This window comes from Dreissena polymorpha, chromosome 7 (genome assembly GCF_020536995.1).
Source record: "Dreissena polymorpha isolate Duluth1 chromosome 7, UMN_Dpol_1.0, whole genome shotgun sequence".
NCBI classification, from domain to species: Eukaryota; Metazoa; Mollusca; class Bivalvia; order Myida; family Dreissenidae; genus Dreissena; species Dreissena polymorpha.
Window position 1 is genome coordinate 23786502 of NC_068361.1, and position 23815 is coordinate 23810316.

General features: G+C 35.4%; 1 protein-coding gene across 1 annotated transcript in view; it reads right to left on the reverse strand.

The window, feature by feature from the left end:
* The window catches only part of LOC127839535 (uncharacterized), a 101623-nt gene extending 91137 nt beyond the window's left edge, over positions 1 to 10486 (reverse strand). Inside the window, exons 1-2 of the mRNA XM_052367927.1 lie at positions 10333 to 10486; positions 5134 to 5281 (exon numbers count right to left, since the gene is read on the reverse strand). The gene's annotated coding sequence lies outside the window, so the exon portion shown is untranslated. The remainder of the gene's footprint in view (positions 1 to 5133; positions 5282 to 10332) is intronic.
* Between the last annotated feature and the right edge of the window lie 13329 nt (positions 10487 to 23815).

Here is a 23815-nt window from a genome sequence, read left to right on the forward strand (position 1 = left end):
GGTCGCTCTTTGCTCCCGCTGTCGTGGGTCCCTAATAAATAAGGTGACATCGGCATAAGGGGGTCGTCTGAATGAACGTGTTTATTTAACAATTGACAGCTGCAAACTGGTAACTATTTTCAGACGATACCCTTATTGCCAATTATGTCTTTATTGACAATTACCAGCCCTGAACAAAGAAGATCAGGTGATACAAATTGTCAAGAAGCACTTGTAATCGCGTGTTTATTTAACAATTAACAGTTTCAAACTGCGAACTGATTTTGCTGTTATTTTAAGAATGTTTGGCATCGTGTCGCCGCTTACACACGTATACTATTATGTCCAATTTATAAGACATTTAACGACGTCGCGCGCAGACAATCGGGTGATACAAACTTTTCAAGTAAAACCATGGACAATATAACGCCTTACGACCCCAAAATAACAAAATTCAAATAAAAAATAATAGACAACAAAATCAATAACGATACATTTTATTTCAAGTAAATTGGTAACTGAACATAGCGTTCCGATAGACGGTACGGGCAAATACAGACTTAAGAGAAAATGCAAATGGCTGCCGCGATGATTCAAAACAATTGACAAGTGTCCAACTTGGCCAGCGTAAGCCCAGTAAACTCGATATTTTGAAAAATTTCGCTTATTTTCACAAGTATCTCGCTTATAAGACGCGACCCCCACTTTAACTTATTCATTTTTGTCTTAAAAATGCGTCTTATAAGCACACGTAAACGGTAATGGCAAATTGTCATCTAAAATGTTAAAGATGATTGCAATTAAAATACAATAATAAATGTTCATCTGTACAAACTGATTAAGGTCCAACTTGCCCAAGATATCATAAAACCAATTTCTTGACTAAGTTTCACGATGATTAGGCAAAAAAATGTGACTTCTAGAGTGTTCACAAAGTTTTTCTATTATATGATAGTCATATAAGGAAAACGGCCCCCCTCTATCCCCTGGTGGCCATGTTTTTAGACCAATCTGGACCATTTTCGAACTCATCTGAGATATAAACAAGAGCACCGCATAACCGGTGCCAACGCTCGGCTGCGGGTGCATTTTTTTAACATGAGCACCGCCTTGCGGGTGCAGACCGCTCATCTATTTTCTTTTTAAAGGTGAAGGGGTGTGTATAGTGTGCGGGTGTGGACATTTATTACATTATCTTCCAAAAATGCGAAAAAAAAATAAAAAATTCGGGGGTGGGGGGGTGGGGGGTGGGGGTGTGGGGGGGATTCTTGGGTGCGATGGTTGGACGGTATTTCAAACATAAAATAATAAAAATAAATATTTGTGTTTTTTAACTGTTTTAAAAAAAAATAAAAAATTGGGGGGTGGGGTGGGGGGGGTAAAGTGTGAGGGTGTGGTGGTAATTTGTGAGATGATCTTAAAAAAAAAAAAAAAATTGGGGGGGAGGGGAGGTGGGGGGGGATTCTTGGGTGCGATGGTTGGACGGTATTTCAAACATAAAATAATAAAAATAAATATTTGTGTTTTTTCACCGTTTAAAAAAAAAATTTGGGGGGTGGGGGGGGGGTATAGTGTGAGGGTGTGGTGGTCATTTGTGAGATTATCTTTAAAAAAAAATTAGGGGGGGTGGGGGGAGGGCACGGGGGATGGTTTGGGTGGAGTCTATTGTGGTTGATGCTATTTCAAACATAAAATAATAAAAATAAATATTTGTGCTTTTAACCGTTTCAAAAAAAAAATTGGGGGGGGGTGGGGTGGGGGGGGGTATAGTGTGAGGGTGTGTGTGGTAATTTGTGAGATAATCTTAAAAAAAAAATAGGGGGGAGGGGGGGAGGGGGGGAGGGGGGGGGAGGGTGGGGCACGGAGGATGGTTTGGGTGGAGTCTATTGTGGTATGTCAGGTAAGAGTAGCTTTGTCAAAGTATCAATCAAATCTAATCATAAATAAAGAGGTTATGGCAATTTTAGCAAAATTTAATAATTTGACCTTGAGAGTCAAGGTCATTTAAAGGTTAAGGTAAAATTCAACTTGCCAGGTACAGTAACCTCATGATAGCATGAAAGTATTTGAAGTTTGAAAGCAATAGCGTTGATACTTAAGAAGTAAAGTGGATCGAAACACAAAATGTAACCATATATTCAAAGTTACTAAGTCAAAAAAGGGCCATAATTCTGTAAAAATGACAACCAGAGTTATGCAACTTGTCCTTTTACTGTACCCTTATGATAGTTTGCGAGTGTTCAAAGTATGAAAGCAATATCTATGATACTTTAGGGGTAAAGTGAACCAAAACACAAAACTTGACCAAATTTTCAATTTTCTAAGTATAAAGGGCCCATAATTCCGTCCAAATGTCAGTCAGAGTTACATAACTTTGCCTGCACAGTCCCCTTATAATAGTTAATAAGTGTTGCAAGTATGAAAGCAATAGCTTTGATACTCTAGGAATAAAATGGACCTAAACACAAAACTTAACCAAATTTTCAATTTTCTAAGTATAAAAAGGGCACATAATTCTGTCAAAATGCCAGTCAGAGTTATATTACTTTGCCTGCACAGTCCCCTTATGATAGTTAGTAAGTGTTGCAAGTATGAAAGCAATAGCTTTGATACTTAAGGAATAAAATGGACCTAAACACAAAACTTAACCAAAATTTTCAATTTTCTAAGTATAAAAAGGGAAAATAATTCTGTCAAAATGCACGCCAGAGTTATCTAACTTTGCTTGCCCAGTCCCCTCATGATAGTTAGTAAGTGTACCAAGTTTGAATGCAATAGCATTGATACTTTCTGAGAAAAGTGGACCTAAACGCAAAACTTAACCAAAATTTTCAATTTTCTAAGTATAAAAAGGGCACATAATTCTGTCAAAATGCATGCCAGAGTTATCTAACTTTGCCTGCCCAGTCCCCTCATGATAGTAAGTAAGTGTACCAAGTTTGAATGCAATAGCATTGATACTTTGTGAGAAAAGTGGACCTAAACGCAAAACTTAACCGGACGCCGACGCCAACGCCGACGCCGACGCCAAGGTGATGACAATAGCTCATAAATTTTTTTCAAAAAATAGATGAGCTAATAAATGAAGCTTGTCAGAATATTTTTTTTTAGAGATCACAGTGACCTTGACCTTTGACCTAGTGACCCCAAAATGGGTGTGGCATGTAGAAATCATCAAGGTGCATCCACATATAAAGTTTCAAAGTTGTAGGTGGAAGCAGTTTGATTTTAGAGCCAATGTAAAGGTTTTAGCACGACGGCGGCGGACGACGAGCAGGCAATGACAATACCTCGGGTTTTCTCCGAAAACAGCAGAGCTAATAAAACTAATGTTTTCACCAAGTTTCATGATGATTGGGCAAAATATGACTTGTAGAGTGTTCACAAGCTTTTTTTACTATATTAATATAAGGAAAATGCACCCCCCTCCTAGGTGCCATGTTTTTCAACGGCCCGGAACCATTTTTTAACTCAACTCTCGTATCTAGGAAAAAAAAATGTTCTGACCAACTTTCATGAAACTTGGGCCATAAATACGACTAGAGTTTTCACATGTTTTCACTGTATACATATAAAGAAATCTGCCCCGCCCACTGGAGTCCATGTTCTTTCACCGATCTAGACCATTTTTTAACTCGTCCGAGATATCAATATAACAAATGTTTTGACCAAGTTTCATGATGATTGGGCAAAAATTGTGACTTCTAAGAGTGTTCACAAGGTTTCTCTATAGCCATATAAGGAATACTGCCCCGCCCCCTGGCGGTCATGTTTTTCAATGGACCAAAACCATTTTTGAACTCAACCAACATATCATTAAGACAAACATTTTGATGATTGGGCAAAAATGTGACTCCTTGACTGTTCACAGGCCTTTTTTACTATATAAATATAATGAAAACTGCCCCGTCACCCTGGCAGCCATGTTTTTCAACAGACTGGAACCATTGTCTAACTTAACTCACATATGGAGGAAACAAATGTTCTGACTAAATTTCATGAATGGACCAAAAATGTGACTTCTAGAGTGTTCACATGTTTTCACTATGTACATATAGAGAAAACTACCCCGCCTCTGGTGGCCATGTTTTTTCACCGACCTGGACCATTTTCAAACCCTTTTGAGATATCTATAAAACCAACGTTTTGACCAAATTTCATGATGATTGGGCAAAAATTGTGACTTCTAGAGTGTTTGCAAAGTTTCTCTAAAGCCAAATAAGGAAAACTGCTCCTCCCAATGGTGGCCATGTTTTTCAACGTGTCTGCACCACTTTTTAACTGAAGCAACATATCATTAAGACAAATATTTTGACAAAGTAACATGAAAATTGGGATTAAAATGTGACTTCTACAGTGTTTACAAGGTTTTTCTTTTATTCGACCTAGTGACATAGTTTTTAACCCAGCACGACTCAGTTTCGAACTCGATCTAGGTATCATTGGGACATATCTTCTGACCAAGTTTCATGAAGATCGGACAAGAAATGTTGCCTCTAGAGTGCTTAAAAGGTTTCTTTATAGCCAAATAAGGAAAACTGCCCTGCCCACTTGCAGCCATGTTTTTTTTAACAGACCCGAACCACTTTTGAACTAAACCAACATATCATTTAGACAAACATTTTGACAAAGTTACATGAAGATTGGACATGAAATGTGACTTCTACAGTGTTTACAAGGTTTTTCCTTCTTTTGACCTAGTGACCTAGTTTTTGATCCAGCATGACCCAGTTTCAAACTCGATCGAGGTATCATTGGGACAAATCTTCTGACCAAGTTTCATGAAGATCAGACAAGAAATGTGGCCTCTAAAGTGTTTACAAACCAAATGTGGACGACGGACGGATGGATGGACGGACAGATGACCAACAAAGACCGATCACAAAAGCTCACCTGAGCAATCAGGTGAGCTAAAACAGCACATGTTGGGATTCAGTTCCAGATTTTCTTCTTAGTTTGGGTAAAGGACCTAGCCCTCTAAAATATATCAACAAAACTAAGAAATGGAAATAAATTGTCGAATTTTAGCATTTGGGAAAGTTATGTATTTGGTCACTGCTGAAGCAGAATTCAAATGTGTCAATGATTACTTTGTTTTTTTTACAGACTAGAATAACCAGCCCTGGGTGAATACTAAAAGATTCAATATCCTACGTGTTGTTCCAAATCCAGTATATTTAGAGGCTTCGAGAGAGAACGCCGCTGACTGCTGGGTCGAGCTGACAGGGGAGGCGAATCCGAATCCTGTTGATGGCAGTTCCTGTCCTTTGCGTCCCGCTAGGTAATCCTCCACTCTAAGTTCCTGCAGAAAAGACATTCAATAATTAAGGGGATAATAAATGTTTAGCATTAATGTTAATTCATGGATCCCATCCACAAAGCTTATTTGATTTTAAGAAAATATTCATATCATATTTAACCATTACCACTCAGATACCGTTTGTATTTCCTAAGAAAATCAAATTTAATTTAACACCCTTCATAAAAGTGTATTTCATTCATAAAGAAATTATAGTAAAAGGCGATTTTGGGTGGGCGTGGCCTATGTGGGTGGTGTGCCCTAGGGTGTGTAATGGGGCCATGCATAGCTGATATTGACCGTATTGTCATAAGAGAGGTTCAGTATCAATTTGAAGTGAATCGGTGTAGAAATGAAGAAATTATAGTAAAAGGCAATTTTGGGTGGGCGTGGCTCTGTGGCCGGGGCGCCCCAGGGTTGGTAATGGGGCCATGCATAGTTGAGATTGACCGTATTGTCATAAGAGAGGCTCAGTATCAATTTGAAGTAAATCGGTGCAGAAATGAAGAAGTTAATGTAAAATAACATAAAAAAAATGAGTGAAAATCTCTGACCCGGCCCCGCCCCAACCCCCATAACTTTTGACCCAGGGGTCAGATCAAAATTCCGTCACTGTCATCGTCGCACATATGCTCATAGCTACCATGTATGTAAGTTTCAAGGTTCTAGTGCTAATAGTGTAGGAGGAGCAGGTGGCCAGGACGGACGGACGGACAGACGCACATCACCACAATATCCCCACTTTTTCTCCGAAAAACATGGGGATAATAAGCACACCTCACTGTATTACTACAATTAACTATGAATAACATACACTCGTGTCGTGTTTCCGATGAGGAAATTGGTGTGATATGAGAATCACGCTATCAGGTTGCACGAGTTTATTTAAAAAACAAGCTTCGGAAAACAATCATTAAATAATATAATTTAATGTATACAGTATGTATTTCCATATACAATGTATGAAATCGATTTCGTACATGTTACAGCAAACTTCGTTTACATACTTCACTGGCAGATCCATTAAAGATGCATTTTAATCCATAGACTTTTCATTACAATTGAAATCTATAACAAAATATATAATTTAACATAATACATTAAATTAGTTTAAAAAATAACAAGGGCTGTTTGTAAAACATGCATGCCTCCCATATGGGCTGTCCGTTGTAGTGGCAGCCATTGTGTGAAAACTTTTTTTGTCACTTTGACCTTGACCTTTGACCTAGTGACCTGAAAATCAATAGGGGTCATCTGCGAGTCACAATCAATGTACCTATGAAGTGTCATGATCCTAGGCAAAAGCGTTCTTGAGTAATCATCCGAAAATCATTTTACTATTTCGGGTCACCGTGACCTTGACCTTTGACCTTGTGACCTCAAAATCAATAGGGTTCATCTGCGAGTCATGATCAATCTACCTATGAAGTTTCAAGATCCTAGGCATATGCGTTCTTGAGTTATCATCCGAAAACCATTTTACTATTTCGGGTCACCGTGACCTTGACCTTTGACCTAGTGACCTCAAAATTAATGGGGGTCATCTGCGAGTCTTGATCAATCTACCCATGAAGTTTCATGATCCTAGGCGTATGCATTCTTGAGTTATCATCCGGAAACCATTTTACTATTTCGGGTCACCGTGACCTTGACCTTTGACCTAGTGACCTCAAAATCAATATGGGTCATTTGCGAGTCATGATCAATCTACCCATGAAGTTTCATGATCCTAGGCGTATGCATTCTTGAGTTATCATCCGGAAACCATTTTACTATTTCGGGTCACCGTGACCTTGACCTTTGACCTAGTGACCTCAAAATCAATAGGGGTCATCTGCAAGTCATGATCAATCTACCCATTAAGTTTCATGATCCTAGGCGTATGCGTTCTTAAGTTATCATCCGGAAACCATTTTACTATTTCGGGTCACCTTGACCTTTGACCTAGTGACCTCAAAATCAATAGGGGTCATCTGCGAGTCATGTTGAATCTACCTATGAAGTTTCATGATCCTAGGCGTATGCGTTCTTGAGTTATCATCCGACAACCACATGGTGGACGGACCGACCGACCGACCGACATGAGCAAAGCAATATACCCCCTCTTCTTCGAAGGGGGGCATAATAAATCCATTTTATGAAGATGATTTTCTAAAAAATCAATATACTAAAGAATTATACAATTAAAATAATCTCCAAAACATGACCCAGTTACGTGGTTTAGTAAAGTAACTAAACATATTATAAAAGTAAAACAACTAAAGACAGTTATGGTGAAAGTCAACATAAGTAATTACCCAAAACATAACGGTTGGCATCCCAGATTTTTTGCGATATGTCCGCTAATAAATGTATGGTAAGAACACACTCTGGATCAGCAGACGATTTATTTCATAAATCAATCTCTGGGTTAATGGTCGCCATCTTTCGAACTACTTTCAAAAGTACAACAACAACAATAACAGTAGAAGACAATTTTAATTGCGAAAAGTTGAAAAATTGAGTACATGTGTCATGGTTGTTGAGTGAAATAGTGTTATTTTCAACTGTGTATGAAGCATGTGAACTGGTAGTGGAATAACCGAATTGTTGGTGGAAATGGAATTTAGAAATATATCTAATAATTCATCATCGTGTAGAATTATCATCAGCATCATTTCTGTGGAACATTGAACTATTCAAAAAACAAGTGTTTCATAGATATGGTGCTTTTGACATAGTTCACTAACCATCAAGACTGAAATGATTCATGCACACATGTAAAGTAAATAATTGAATTTGTGCAGAATGTTTATTTTTTACAAATTATTATTTAATTGGACCAATATATTTTAGATTGATTGCACTGAAACTCAAAGTCTAAAGCTTAGTAAGACACTTAAGCCAGTTTTCTGAGAAGAAACACTAGGTTGGCGCTAAGGAAAAATAATAAGTAGCCAAATTTCAGCACTATAACCTTATTTGCTCAATGAACAACATAATCATTATCATAAATCTATAGGTATCAACAATGACTGTATTAAATTATCAATGAAGTCACATTTAAATAAATTATTTGTTACCTGAAATCAAATAATTTTATGTTTTTTTATTTTTTCATTTATATATTTTCATGCACTGGCATAAACAGTATACAATGTAAATATAATATATAAATATGATTTATGTTAGAACTTTCAGATATGCCCCGGTCTTTGATTTGGTGGGTCTTGCGTAACTCTTATTCGCCATCCCCCTTCTCCCAATAATTTTTGCCGTAGTCTGGTGCTTCTTGATTCTTGAGAAATACATTTACTGCAATGTATTCTTGAATTGACATATTTTTCCATAGTTGCAATATATAATTTATTGAAACGTACCGGTAAATATGTAAGTCTTAAATAATGCATGTACTGATTGGCTAGGCTATATTAAGTTACACATCGTCTGTTAAAAAAAATGCTTTGCATGCGTAGAACTTGGCATTGCAGACGGCAGCAATAATTTCGCGCTCTTTCTTATAACACGGATTTTACATGGCATACCAGTATTAATGCATGGTGAATAGTTATTATCACGTGGCTGTAGAAAAACGGTGTAAATTAGTTCTACAAATAGACATTATAAAGTATACATGCAGTGGATTTAATTTGTTACCGCATCAAATTATTAACGGGTTTTGTTTTTCACAACTTACTCGCCGTAAGTAATTTTTCACTGCTCGCCAATTGCAGTTAACTTCTCATAATTAATGATTGTTTACAGTACGGTAAATAGGTGTGATGATGATGCCTTGAATGAACTGCTTTATTAACTGGTTTTATATCACGTATTAATGCTACAACTGTGATTCATTGTTAATCAACGCTAACTCTGTGACCGACGTCAATCAAAAATAATAATCGCTATATAACTCCGCCTCCATAAACATTCTCGTAACCGATTGGACGTTAAATATCACAGTTTGGCGACTGGAAAGTTACCCGAAAATTTCCCGTGATGCATCCGTCAGCATACATGACTGTGTTATGTGGCTTGAATATACGATAAGGGCATCCGGTTATCTCTTATCAATGGACTATCCATTTATGATTACCACCTGGAGCTTTTATGGCGATTACATGTGGAAATCGGTACCGAGTTCTCTTTAAAAGTAGGGGATATTATATACTTATAGAGAAATATCAGGGGTTTTTTGCAATCGCCATTTTCATTCACATTTTAAACTTTAATCGCCAGCTGAAAGATTCAATCGCCTTTGGCGATTTTGGCGATCGGAAACGCTAACATAGTTATTTCCACTATTTCAGGGTTCTGCTATAGTGGATGTGTTCCTTGAGATGCAATGCACTAAGTCAAAGGGTTTTTTAATTAATTAAAATAAGCACAAACAGTCTCTGCCAAACATGGCGGGACCAACGGACATGTCCTGTAAAATTTTGTAAGGTCCAGCCTGTGGGTCTTATTTACAAGACCGATTGTTGAATCTGTAATTTTTTTAGAATTAGTTTGTTGGTTTGTTGATGTTTGTTTTTTTATCGACTGTTTGTTTTGAGCATTTATCCACACACAATACGCAAATTGATATCAATGGTAAAAGGTATTGTGTTTGTTACGATGTTTAAGGTTGATTAAATTCGATTAGAGACACTTGAAACTTAAGTTATTGACATTTAATTTGGTTTTATCGGGAAGAAATATGACCTGTACGCTGTAGAATCACAACGCATTCAAGAAGAACTATAAAAAAGACCTGCTAAGTACTGTCCTGTACAAATTTGACAAGTTAGGATTTTACTGCTCACAGCAAAGCTATGGTTATTTTTTAACATTAAAAATTATACCAACATTCAAAGATGTGAAATAATAAGCTTTTAAGTCTTTATCTTTATTTAATAACTGATTATTATGAATTTATCGACATCGAACATTCCGGAATTAACAACATGGCGACCGCCATCCAAAACATGTCCTACCTTGCCTATTCTGGTCTGAAACAAGAGATAAATACTCTAAAATGTCATTCCTTATAAATATAGCGTACTTAATAAACGCAAACACGGGATTTTACTTACTCAAAACGTAGTCCAAATAATTAGACGTAAGCTACCCCAAAATCGACCTCATATTTATAGGAGTAACAAAAACACTGAACGCTTTTTAAAGAAATAAATAAATATTGCACAACTAATCGACACTTGTACACTAACACTTATGTTAACAGTTAACTAATAGTATCTCTAATAGTGGTAAAATGTGCGTTATCGTGTCGTATTCCGATTTATCTACCCGAACAATTGAGCGGGCGTCTGTTGTTAAACTATTACTAATACTTTGCAATCAATAGACCTCCGGACTTTGAACCTGCTTGTAAACTGCAGTAAAAATGAAACTATTACAATAGACCAGTTCACGCGTGACGTCACGCGCACCTGCGTGTTTACATCCGGGCTATATTGGTAGTCAAAAGATAGATACAATCAATGGGGAGAAATAGAGCGTGATCAGTTAAATTTAAACGATTATATTTAGATTTTATTTTTCAACATGGCAACAACAAATTTTTCTACGTTACTGAAACAAATAAGATTGAACACAATGAATAAATAGATCAATTCCAAATAAAGAACATTTACAAATTAACCATAATGGTATTTGTCTGGGCAGGGACTTTTACCCTGGTCCGGGAAAACTAACATGTTGACACATTAAATAAACATTTAATTAAATTAAATGCAATAGTTTTCATTTGATTGTTTGCATCAATCTTAAAATCGTTTAAGCCTTTGTATTCCGGTGTTTAATTGCCCCTTTGTTCTGCCTAATCCGATTATCTCGTTTTGATCAGATATTGTCCAGACCTAACTAACAACATGGTGTCATAAATCACACTACAGTAGGTGGCAGATGACAGTCTGGTCATTAAACGCAATTGATGATGCCACCATGTCTTCATTCTGGTAGTATTAAGTAACTAGGCATTTGGTTGAATAAATTTACCACCGACATACTTAACAGTTGCTTAAATTAGATATGTTACATAATTATTGTACAAATTTGAAGTCTATAGATAATCGGAAATTGAACACGGTAAAGATACAAGCCCGTTTTATTTATAAAAAAATAAAGTAATAATGAATTATAAAATGTAAATAAAACATATTTAACGTATTTAGCGGTCATCGGTCATCGGTTAATTATAAATACGTCATTCCGTATGAAGATGTAATGTTACGGCAATGCACGAAATACATCATAAAAACAAGAAATTACGTTTGACATCAATGGGGGTAAATAATAATGAAACAATGTGTATATATTATATTATATATGTATATATATATTATGTTGTGTGTGTGTGTGTTTGTGCGTGTGTGTTAATGTTAGATAGTTGTCACTCATACTCGATCACTAGTAACGAGTTTACAAAATACATGAATACACAGTTCAATTTACATCATGTGAGGTTGTGTTTTTCAGTTGAATGTTAATATTCCTCAAGTCATTCTCTGAACAACACCCATCCAAATTAAAATTACATGTAAATACCGTCATGAACTTCGCTTTTAATAGGGCTTTGTAGTACGTTTATTTTCAATGAAACACTGACACATTCTAGCTATCACTAATTTTTTATTATTCTCGTTTACGCATGCAATTGATAATTATAATTTTATAATTAGATGTATCATTATTTTTATTGAAGCTTTTCTGCAAATAATAATACGGCTAATGCAAAGAGCTCTTTGTTGCGTCGAATTTTCTGTCGTTCAGTCTTCAGACAATCTTAATTACTTTTATGCTAATGACGCGTTCTTTTAAAATGCAAATAAATGTGTTAATGCATTCTTTTGGCACTAAACATGATATTTTAAAAATATTATTTAGGTGTTGTTTTTTAGTTTCTTTTCGATTTATTGACTAAACAAGTCTCGTTATCCATATGCTTTGCGTTAACTGCAAGCAATGCTTTTGACTACCAGTGCATTGCGCATGCGCGAAAATCGGGAATCAAAACAATAACAATGAACTGGCCTATATTGACGATTGTCCAACAATAATAGCGTGGACGAACCGGCTTTCGAACCCCTTAATATTAGATGCAATACAATAATAGTTTTTATTACAATTACAACGAAATAAACAATACCTCCAAAAAATATAATGTTTGCTACATACCTGCATAAATTTACGTATGTATATCCCAATTCATAACTTTAAAATATGCTAGGTAGTTTCCACCACCCTGTCACATTCGGTACCCCTCGCAGATTATCATAATCGGACTCGGGAGAAATACTTATCCGATGTTTGACGGAAAGGGCCGAGAATGTGCGATTGCACCCTGTCACAAAAAATCCCAATCGCACATTCTCGGCCCTTTCTGTCAAACATGGGATAAGTACCTCGAAGGAGATAGTATGAATACACATTTCGGAAGCGGTATTGCAGTCTACCTACGCGGGCCTACGCGAATCGAAATTATATAGTAAAAACAAACATGGCCGGTTTTGCGAGTTGTTTACATTTTGCAATGATGAAAATGGGGATTTTCTATGCTCTGAAGCCAGAGCAAGTACAAACTCTTCAGGAATTATGGACGCCATCGTTGTTATTGTTTTTGTTGTTGTAACATTCTTAGAGTGGTATCACGTGGGCGGACTACTTTCAACCCGTATTTCTCCCGAGTCCGATTATGATAATCTGCGAGGGGTACCGAATGAAAAAATCCAATATGGCCGCCTCTTAAGAACACCAATCGGGACTCCTCGGACAATTCCGCCATAACGGCGATCGTCTCTCGGGTGTATTTGGTGGAAGGATATGTCTAACGCCTCCAATCTGAACGCATCGGACAGTGGGCTACACCACACCGTCTCTCTGATGTATGTAGGCGGCCGTCATATTGGATTTGGAACTACTTTAGAAAACAAGATGGCGGCCCCCTCGTAAAGAGGAAAAATTTAAACATGTGTTTTAGCTCGTCTTTTTCAAGATAACATTTTTTAAGTAATAATTTAATGTAGATCTGTGAATTCCCACAACGTACTTAAAAACTTGTTAAAATTTAAAGATGCCATTACTGACATACGTGTAACTGATAGGGAGTACAAAATTTTAAATTTACTCGATGTCAATACTATAAGTTATAGTATTGACATCGAGTAAATATAAAAATTAAATCGACTGTTTTCGTTATATTTTGTGAGATACGAGGATTGCTTACATAAACTTGATAAAGTATGAAACACATCACTCATTGTATTAGCATGGATGGCCGAGTGTAGTTGCAATAATCCAACTCCCAGCTATTGACCCTCCGGGTACGTATGTACTCATAAAAAGCTCAGATCATTCAAGAAGAACTAGGCCGAGTGGTCCAAACGGTAGACTTTTACTCCACGGGGTCAATGGTTCGAGCCCATTTGAGGGTTACTTTTGCTCGATTGGTCATTGTCGGCTAGGGTACTACTTACATGTACCCCGGGTACTCTTAAGTATACTTACATGTACCCCAGGTACGGTAAATATACTTAATCGTACCCAGTCAATTTTAGACTGTACCCGAGTTATATTTCGCCCAAAATCCGATGTCGTAAAACGCGCTACCGATTATCTTAAACAAATTTCTCTTTTAACAAAGCTGCACTAACATGCTTTTTGAGTATGAGTTTCGATAATAATTTTAATATAGAGGCCATCTTACAGAAAATTGACATACATGTTAATATAATAAATTTCAAAAAGTAGCCGACAAAGACCGATTTAGCGTTACATTTCCCGGGTATGTTTTAGTATATTTACCGTACCCGGGGTACATGTAAGTATACTTAAGAGTACCCGGGGTACATGTAAGTAGTACCCGAGCCAACAATTACCAATCAAGCGTTACTTTTTTATTTTTATTCTTTTATTCTTTTTTTTATTGCAGCTTTTTAGATCCAATGTTTGCATTTATCAATATAGCATAGAGTCTATAATGAAAAAGATAATTTTGGGAGTTCTTATGTTATAGTTAGATTTTGTGACATTTAAAGAATTGCTTATATAAAGTATAAAATAAACCACTTACTATATGGGAGCACTGATGGCCCATTAGTTTAAGCTTTTACTCCAAGGGTCAGTTGATCGAGCCCAGTTAAGGAAGACTTCCTTTCTTTTGTTTTCTTTTTTATTATTTTTTATTGGAGTATTTTGCTCAAATGTTTACTTATCAATTTTAAGTATTTAATAACAAACTTCAATACATGTCTAATCTGTGAAAACGTCCCTTTGATATTGCTAGTTTTCCTCTTACATGCCCTTGTATTTTAAGATAGAATACTTTCCTCTCCAGAGGAAAGAGGTATGGGTTTGAATCCCATCGGGGGCTTCAGAGGATGATTCATTTTGAGACAAATGTTAATATTTGCTTTAGTGTATCCCAAAATTATATTAAATATATAACTGTGAAAGATAATTCAAAATTATGTTTGTTTCTTTATACATTGTGATCCATGGACATAACCATTTAAAGGGGCCTTTTCACAGATTTTGGCATTTTTTAACTTATTCATTAAATGCTTTATATTGATAAATGTAAACATTGGATCGTAAAAGCTCCAGTAAAAAATCAAGAATAAAATTAAAAAAAGGAAAAGAACATTGCCCGGAGCAGGTTTCGAACCAGTGACCCCTGGAGTCCTGCCAGAGTCCTGAAGTAAAAACGCTTTAGCCTACTGAGCTATTCCGCCAAGTACGCTTACTTGTTATTTTATACCTTATATAAGCAATCTTCGTAGTTTCACAAAATTTAACGACAAACACAGAACTCTCCAAATTATGCAATCGTTTCGCGTTGCAACGCTTTATAATTTTTAGGTTTTAAAATCGTCAAAAGATGCATATAATGGCTATATTAGACCATGGTAAATGTTCAGTATTACTGTTTCCTCACAAATATCATAACTAAAACGAAAATTTGCGAATCTGAAAAAACTTTTTTCAATTTTGTCAATTTACCAAAGCGTGAAAAGATCCCTTTATTAATGCAAGAAACATGTATGATTTGAGGGAAGAATACGACAGCAAACTTAGAATGGACATTCATTTAAGATTGTTAAGTAACCAAAACTATAAATGTTGTAAAGCTTAAAATTGTGTATGACGTCCTTGCTTCTGGACAGCAGAACAGTTTAGGCATAAATGATTACTCTTTTTCTTTAGAATCAACATTGATGCATTATAACTAAAGCAAAGTTGAACTTTTTAAAAACTCGATGAATTGGGAACTGAATTTTTCATGTTCGTTACCAGTACTGAACATAATGTTACTGGTGAACAAATGCCTTCTCTCTTTACACTCTAAAGGGAGATGGTGTTTTTCATAAATATCCAGGTTAATTTGTATAAATACCGGGTAAGACCTCGTATCATATTTATATACATGTAAGCTATACATTTATGATGATGACATTTTGTGTTTCGCTGTAAATTTACAGAGAAAATATACGACAGCCGCATGTCCAGGTTTTTTTTGGCCCGATTTTATAGCCGAAATTCGGCTATGTTCCCAATCCCAAAAAGTATACTTTTTTCCAAAAATGTGGCAAAAAATTCCCAATTTCCAAAAAAAAAAAAAAAAAAAATTTGTTTTTGTTTTTAGAAAGAAGTCTAATGCGTATTTTATCTCAATTTTAATTCAATTACATCTAACAAAGTATTATATGATTTTATTCTTTTAATTTGAATGATTATAAAGAGTTATATCAAATTTAGTATTTCCCTAATCAGTGGACTTTTCATGTGGAAAAAAGGCTAATGAATTAATTTTCCCAATTTCATGAAAATGCCGATAAAATTCCCAATTCCAAAGCCATGGGCTATCTTCCCAAAAAGTGGAGAAAAAAACCCTGATGTCACCAGAGTTGTTAAAAGAGCATTTAGACAGTATTGTCCCTGACTTTTGCCCATTTTGACATATTCTTATAAACAAGAGGGCCACGATGGCCCTGTATCGCTCCACTGCTGAAAAAAAGGCTGAAACAAATATTCTCGGCATGTGCAAATACTTAAGTTTAGGCCCTATTTAAGCACATGTACACTTTTGTGACCCCCTGGGCTGGGTCAAAAAACCCAGGAGCATAATTTGAGCAAACTTTGTAGAGGATTTCTATACATCACTACATACAAAATGTGGTAGACCTAGGTCCTAGAGTTAAGGATAAGAATATGTTAACAGTTTTCATAAAATAAGCAAGATATAAGCGTATAATATAATGTTAAATTTTGTGACCCGCGGGTCAGGGTCAATTTGACCCAAAGGGCATAATTTGAACACACTTGGTAGAGGACTATAAGATGTTACTGCATACCAAATTTGGTAGCCGTAGTCCGAATGGTTTTCAACAAGAAGATGTTTAAAGATTTCACGAAATAGGAGCTTTATAGGCGTTTATTCAATTTTGTGACCCCCAGGGCAGGTTCAAACTTGACCCCAGAGGCATTATTTGTACAAATTTGGTAGAGGTTTATTAGATGCCACTACATACAAAATTTGGTAGCCCTAGGCCCAATGGTTATGAACAAAAAGATTTTTAAAGTTTTCACAAAATAGGCCCCATATAAGCGTATGTTCAGATTTGTGAACCCCTGGACAGGGTCAAACTTGACCCCAGAGGCATTATTTGTACAAATTTGGTAGAGGTTTATTAGATGCCACTACATACACAATTTGGTAGCCCTAGGCCCAAGGGTTATGAACAAAAAGATTTTTAAAGTTTTCACAAAATAGGCCCCATATAAGTGTATGTTCAGTTTTGTGAACCCCCGGGCAGGATCAAATTTGACCCAAGGGGCATATTTTGAACAAACTTGGTAGAAAACTATTAGATGTCACTACATACCAAATTTGGTAGCCCTATGCCTTATGGTTAAGGACAAGAAGATATTTAAAGTTTTCACAAAATAGGCACTATATTAGCATATAATCGATTTTGTGGCCCCCAGGGCAGGGTCAAATTTGACCCCAGGGATAAAATCTGAACAAATTTGGTAGAGGACTATTAGATGTCACTACATACCAAATTTGATAGCCCTAGGCCGGATGGTTATGGACAAGAATATATTTGAAGTTTTCACAAAATAGGCCTTATATAAGCAGATGTTCAATTTTGTGACCCCCCGGGGCAGGGTCAAATTTGACCCCAGGGATAAAATTTGAACATATTAGGTAGAGAACTATAAGATGTCACTACATACCAAATTTGGTAGCCCTAGGCCCAATGGACAAGAAGTTTTTTAAGTTTTCACAAAAAAGGCTCCATATAATCGTATTTTCAATTTTGTGACCTCCAGGGCAGGGTCAAATTTGACCCCAGGGGCATAATTTGAACAAACTTGGTAGAGGACTATAAGATGTCACTACATACCAAATTTGGTAGCCTTAGGCACAATGGCTATGGACAATAAGGTTTAAAAATTTCACAAAAAATTAGCCCTTTATAAGCATACATTCAATTTTGTGACCCCCGGGGCAGTTTCAAATTTGACCCCAGGGGCATAATGTGCACAAACTAAGGAGAGAACAATTACATGTCACTACATACCGAATGTTAGCCCTATGCCATACAGTTATGGACAAGAAGTTTTTAAAGTTTTCACAAAATAGGCCTTATATAAGCATATGTTCAATGTTGTGACCCTCGGCGCAGGGTCAAACTTGACTCAAGGGGCATAATTTGAACAAATTTGGTAGAGGACTATAAGATGTCATTACATACCAAATTTGGTAGCCCTAGGTAAAATGGCTATGGACAAGAATATATTTGAAGTTTTCACAAAATAAGCACTTTATAAGCATATATTCAATTTTGTGACCCCCGGGGCAGTTTCAAATTTGACCCAGGGGAATTCTTTGAACAAATTAAGAAGAGAACTAGTACATGTCACTTCATACTAAATTTGGTAGCCCTGTGCCATACAGTTATGGAAAAGAAGTTTTTAAAGTTTTCACAAAATAGGCCTTATATAAGCATATGTTCAATTTTGTGAAACTCGGGACAGAGTCAAACTTGACCCCAGGGGCATAATTTGAACAAACTTTGTAGAGGACTATTAGATGTCACTACATACCAAATTTGGTTGCCCTAGGCCCAATGGATATGGACAAAAGATTTTTAAAGTTTTCACAAAATAAGCACTTTATAATCATACAGTGTATATTCAATTTTGTGAATCCCGGAACAGGGTCAAATTTGATCCCAGGGGCATAATTTGAACAAACTTGGTAGAGGACTTTATATGCCACTACATACCAAATTTGGTAGCCCTAGGCCCAATGGTTATGGACAAGAAATTTTTTAAGTTTTTACAAAAAAGGCCTTATATAAGCATATGTTCAATGTTGTGACCCTCGAGGCAGGGTCAAACTTGACCCCCGGGGGCATAATTTGGACAAACTTGGTAGAGGACTATAAGATGCCACTACATACCAAATTTGGTAGCCCTAGGCCCAATGGTTATGGACAAGAAGTTTTTAAAGTTTTCAGAAAATAGGCCTTATATACGCATATGTTCAATTTTGTGACCCCCGGGGCAGGGTCAAATTTGACCCAGGGGCATAAATTTGAACAAATTTGGCCAGTGGAGCTAAAAACTGATTCTTTGTTTAGCGTGCAAAGGGGATGGAGGAACATTTGTTGGTGCCTTTTTAAAAAGTTGTTTCATTGTGTGGAAAATTGAGTTTAAAAATGTATACACAATGCCTAATATGTGGCAAATTCCAACAATGTCTTTGGTTTTTCATGTAAAGATAAGAGATGTGTTTGTCAGAAACATAATGCCCCCTATTGCGCCGCTTTGAAGCCATATATTTGACCTTTAAGGATGACCTTGACCTTTCAGTACTCAAAATGTGCAGCTCCATGAGATACACATGTATACCAAATACCAAGTTGCTACTTTCAATATTGCAAAAGTTATAGGTAATGTTTAAGTTTTCGGACAGACAGTTCGCACATATAAGTTGGTTTTACAAATTCACTGAGTGTAAACATTGGGCACTTATATTGCTCAAAGTGACCGGGAAACAAATTCTTGTGTTCTGATTTAAATACATGTATTTACACTTGAAAAATTCAAAGTTAAGAATGGTAATTGTTTTCTTATTGCCAACAACTGCATAAATCTTAACATTGTAAACTGGTTGTTTTGTCTTTATTACTACTTTTGTACATTTTTTTTCGTATTGCCCTCTTTATATTAACTTTCAACATCTATATATTATATCCAGTACTTGTAGATATCAGATGTTTTGTGATGTAAATGTGTAGGGTTCTTGTTACTTGTCACACCCATTTCCATTTCATAATGCCTTAACACTGATATAGGATATTAGTGATTTTTGATTATTGTATTTATGTAAACTTATTCTATATGCTGATAAAAGTGTCATCCTTTATTTTTACAAAGATCCTAGTATCATCAGTAGTGATTTTTGTAAAGAACTTGAAAATTGTATTAAATGGTTAGTGGATAACAACACTGTCTTTACACATTGGAAAAACTGAATGTATAGTGTTTGGTTCCAAAAGGAAATTATCTAAACTTCATAATTTTACTGTAAAATGTAATGATCACACTATTGTTTCTCAATCATCTGTTGAACACCTTGGTTCAATATTCGACACTGATCTATCTGCTTCATCTATTGTTAATAATATTATTAAAAAGGTGAACTCAAGAATAAGATTCTTCAGGGGCGTAGCTAGCATTTTTTGAACTGTAGGCCCGAATATGTTACATGAAAACATACATCTAAATGTGATAACAAGATAATAGTATAACCAGTGCTCTCTAATAATATATGCTATTTACTATTTGATCTCAAGACTATAGTCTCAAGTTTAAATGAATGATATGTTTATGTGTATTAATGCCACCATTTGTGTACATTTGCCACCCATATATAGGACCCTATTGGAAATAAGTTGCAAAACTGTCATGGGACATCCTGTGGTATATATATATCATGTCTTGATTTCAACATCTTGTAACTACTTGTTATTTCAGATCTCTGCTAAATACACTGACTAGTTACTTGTAACTGAATTTAACTGATTAACTTTGACTGTGATATTCAAAATGTGATCTGTCACTGCATTGTGATCCAAAACCTGTGATAATTGTTTTCCAATTGTTAAATGTTGTAAATTGACTGTATTGTATGATCTGTATGACATATATATATACATATGCATGAATAAATCAATATTTAGAAAAGTGTGACTGACACTGTTTCCAGACATATTACAGTTAAATTACTTCATGTCAGTAATGGCAGTCAGGGATGGAAAATATCTTTTTACAATTGTTGCCTGCACTGTCGACCATATTTAGTGTTTTTGTTTCCCATGTTAAGAGTACCGACCCAAAACCATGGGCATGCCTGTGATATGTTTCTTAAAGTTTCTTAAAAGATAAATAATATAAATTTTAACAACACCACTGCTCAGTTTTAACATTTCCAATACAGTATGTCTTATTTTGAGGGGCCATTCTGAATTGAGTTCATTTCCAAGGGCAAAGTTATGCTTTAATATATTAATATTACCAAACTGAACATTGTTACACTGTCCCTAATTTTAATGGCACTGGATTATTTAAGGCTTTGAAAAGCTAGTTGCCTGGCCGGGATAACAACATCTGAAATTAAAATGCCTAGGATAAAATATAAACAATATCTGCAAGAAGTACTGTAGGGTTGCCATCATCAAATGCACAGAAAGAATCGTTTTTCAAATTCAATCAAGCCCCACTAATTCCATTCCATGAAATCTTTCAGGTGTCTAAATACTGATAATAGCCCCACTGAGGGCCGTATGGCTATGGTCCATATACAGTTTGTGACTGCCTGGCTGGTTACTATAATGCCATTGGGACCAATATGGAGTTTACTATTTCTTATATTACACCGAAGAGTTTTCTCTGTACCACTGTACAGTGTTGTACGATTGTTAATGGTATAGAACATAAACATATTGATTAAATCTCAAAGTTTGTCGCCTGCAGCCGAACATCAGCAATGTTGCAATGAATATAATTTAAGAAATACTGATTCTTTTAAGTTTGAATAATGTTGTTGTTTTCACTTCAATAAACTACTAATTGGCTTTCTTAAAATTTATTAAAATTTGAATATTTTGCATGCAATAATATCTAATTTTAAACAATAACATTAATAAATTTACTATTATATTACTCCTTAAAGATATTGGTCCTTATATATCTATATTATCGGTTGATTTAGTGCAAGTTTGTTTGTGTGTAACCCGAACTATATTTTCGGCATTGTGTACACACCGGTCTTACCGACAATAACGTAGTGTTGTCACCATCTATGTATAGAATGTATTTTCGGTGTAATATCTTCCGCCTAGAGGCGTTACAATCGGGACTCCTCGGACAATTCCGCCATAACGGCGATCGTCTCTCGGGTGTATTTGGTGGAAGGATATGTCTAACGCCTCTAGGCGGAAGATATTACACCGAAAATATAGTTCGGGTTACACACAAACAAATTTGCACTAAATCAACCGATAATATAGATATATAAGGACCAATATATTTAAGGAGTAATATAATAGAATATTTATTAATGTTATTGTTTAAAACAAAATAGATATTATTGCATGCAAAATATTCAAATTTTAATAAATTTTAAGAAAGCCAATTAGTTGTTTATTGAAGTGAAAACAACAACATTATTCAAACTTAAAAGAATCAGTATTTCTTAAATTATATTCATTGCAACATTGCTGATGTTCGGCTGCAGGCGACAAACTTTGAGATTTAATCAATATGTTTATGTTCTATACCATAAACAATCATACAACACTGTACAGTGGTACAGAGAAAACTCTTCGGTGCAATATAAGAAATAGTAAACTCCACGTTGGTCCCAATGGCATTCTAGTGACCAGCTAGGCAGTCACAAACTGTATATGGACCATAGCCATACGGCCCTCAGTGGGGCTATTATCAGTATTTAGACACCTGAAAGATTTCATGGAATGGAATGAGTGGGGCTTGATTGATTTTGAAAAACGATTTTTTCTGTACATTTGATGATGGCAACCCTACAGTACTTCTGGCAGATATTGTTTATATTTTATCCTAGGCATTTTAATTCCTGATGTTGTTATCCCGGCCAGGCAACTAGCTTTTCAAAGCCTTAAACAATCCAGTGCCATTAAAATTAGGGACAGTGTAACAATGTTCAGTTTGGTAATATTAATATATTATGGCATAACTTTGCCCTTTGAAATGAACTCAATTCAGAATGGCCTCTCAAAATAAGACATACTGTATTGGAAATGTTAAAACTGAGCAGTGGTGTTGTTAAAATTTATATTATTTATCTTTTAAGAAACTTTAAGATACATATCACAGGCATGCCCATGGTTTTGGGTCGGTAGTCTTAAGATGGGAAACAAAAACATTAAATATGGTCGACAGTGCAGGCAACAATTGTAAAAAGATATTTTCCATCCCTGACTGCCATTACTGACATGAAGTAATTTAACTGTAATATGTTTGGAAACAATGTCAGTCACACTTTTCTAAATATTGATTTATTCATGCATATGTATGTATATGTCATACAAGTAAAGATCATACAATACAGTCAATTTACAACATTTAACAATTGGAAAACAATTATCACAGGTTTTGGATCACAATGCAGTGATAGATCACATTTTGAATATCACAGTCAAAGTAATCAGTTAAATTCAGTTACAAGTAACTAGTCAGTGTATTTAGCAGAGATCTGAAATAACAAGTAGTTACAAGATGTTGAAATCAAGACATGATATATATATACCACAGGATGTCCCATGAAAGTTTTGCAACTTATTTCCAATAGGGTCCTATATATGGGTGGCAAATGTACAAAAATGGTGGCATTAATACACATAAAAATATCATTCATTTAAACTTGAGACTATAGTCTTGAGATCAAATAGTAATTAGCATATATTATTAGAGAGCACTGGTTATACTATTATCTTGTTATCACATTTAGATGTATGTTTTCGTGTAACATATTCGGGCCTACAGCTCAAAAAATGCTAGCTACGCCCCTGAAGAATCTTATTCTTGAGTTCACCTTTTTAATAATATTATTAACAATAGATGAAGCAGATAGATCAGTGTCGAATATTGAACCAAGGTGTTCAACAGATGATTGAGAAACAATAGTGTGATCATTACATTTTACATTAAAATTATGAAGTTTAGATAATTTCCTTTTGGAACCAAACACTATACATTCAGTTTTTTCCAAGGTGTAAAGACAGTTTGTTATCCACTAACCATTTAATACAATTTTCAAGTTCTTTACAAAAAAACACTACTGATGATACTAGGATCTTTGTAAAAATAAAGGATGACACTTTCATCAGCATATAGAATAAGTTTACATAAATACAATAATCAAAAATCACTAATATCCTATATCAGTGTTAAGGCATTATGAAATGGAAATGGGTGTGACAAGTAACAAGAACTCTACACATT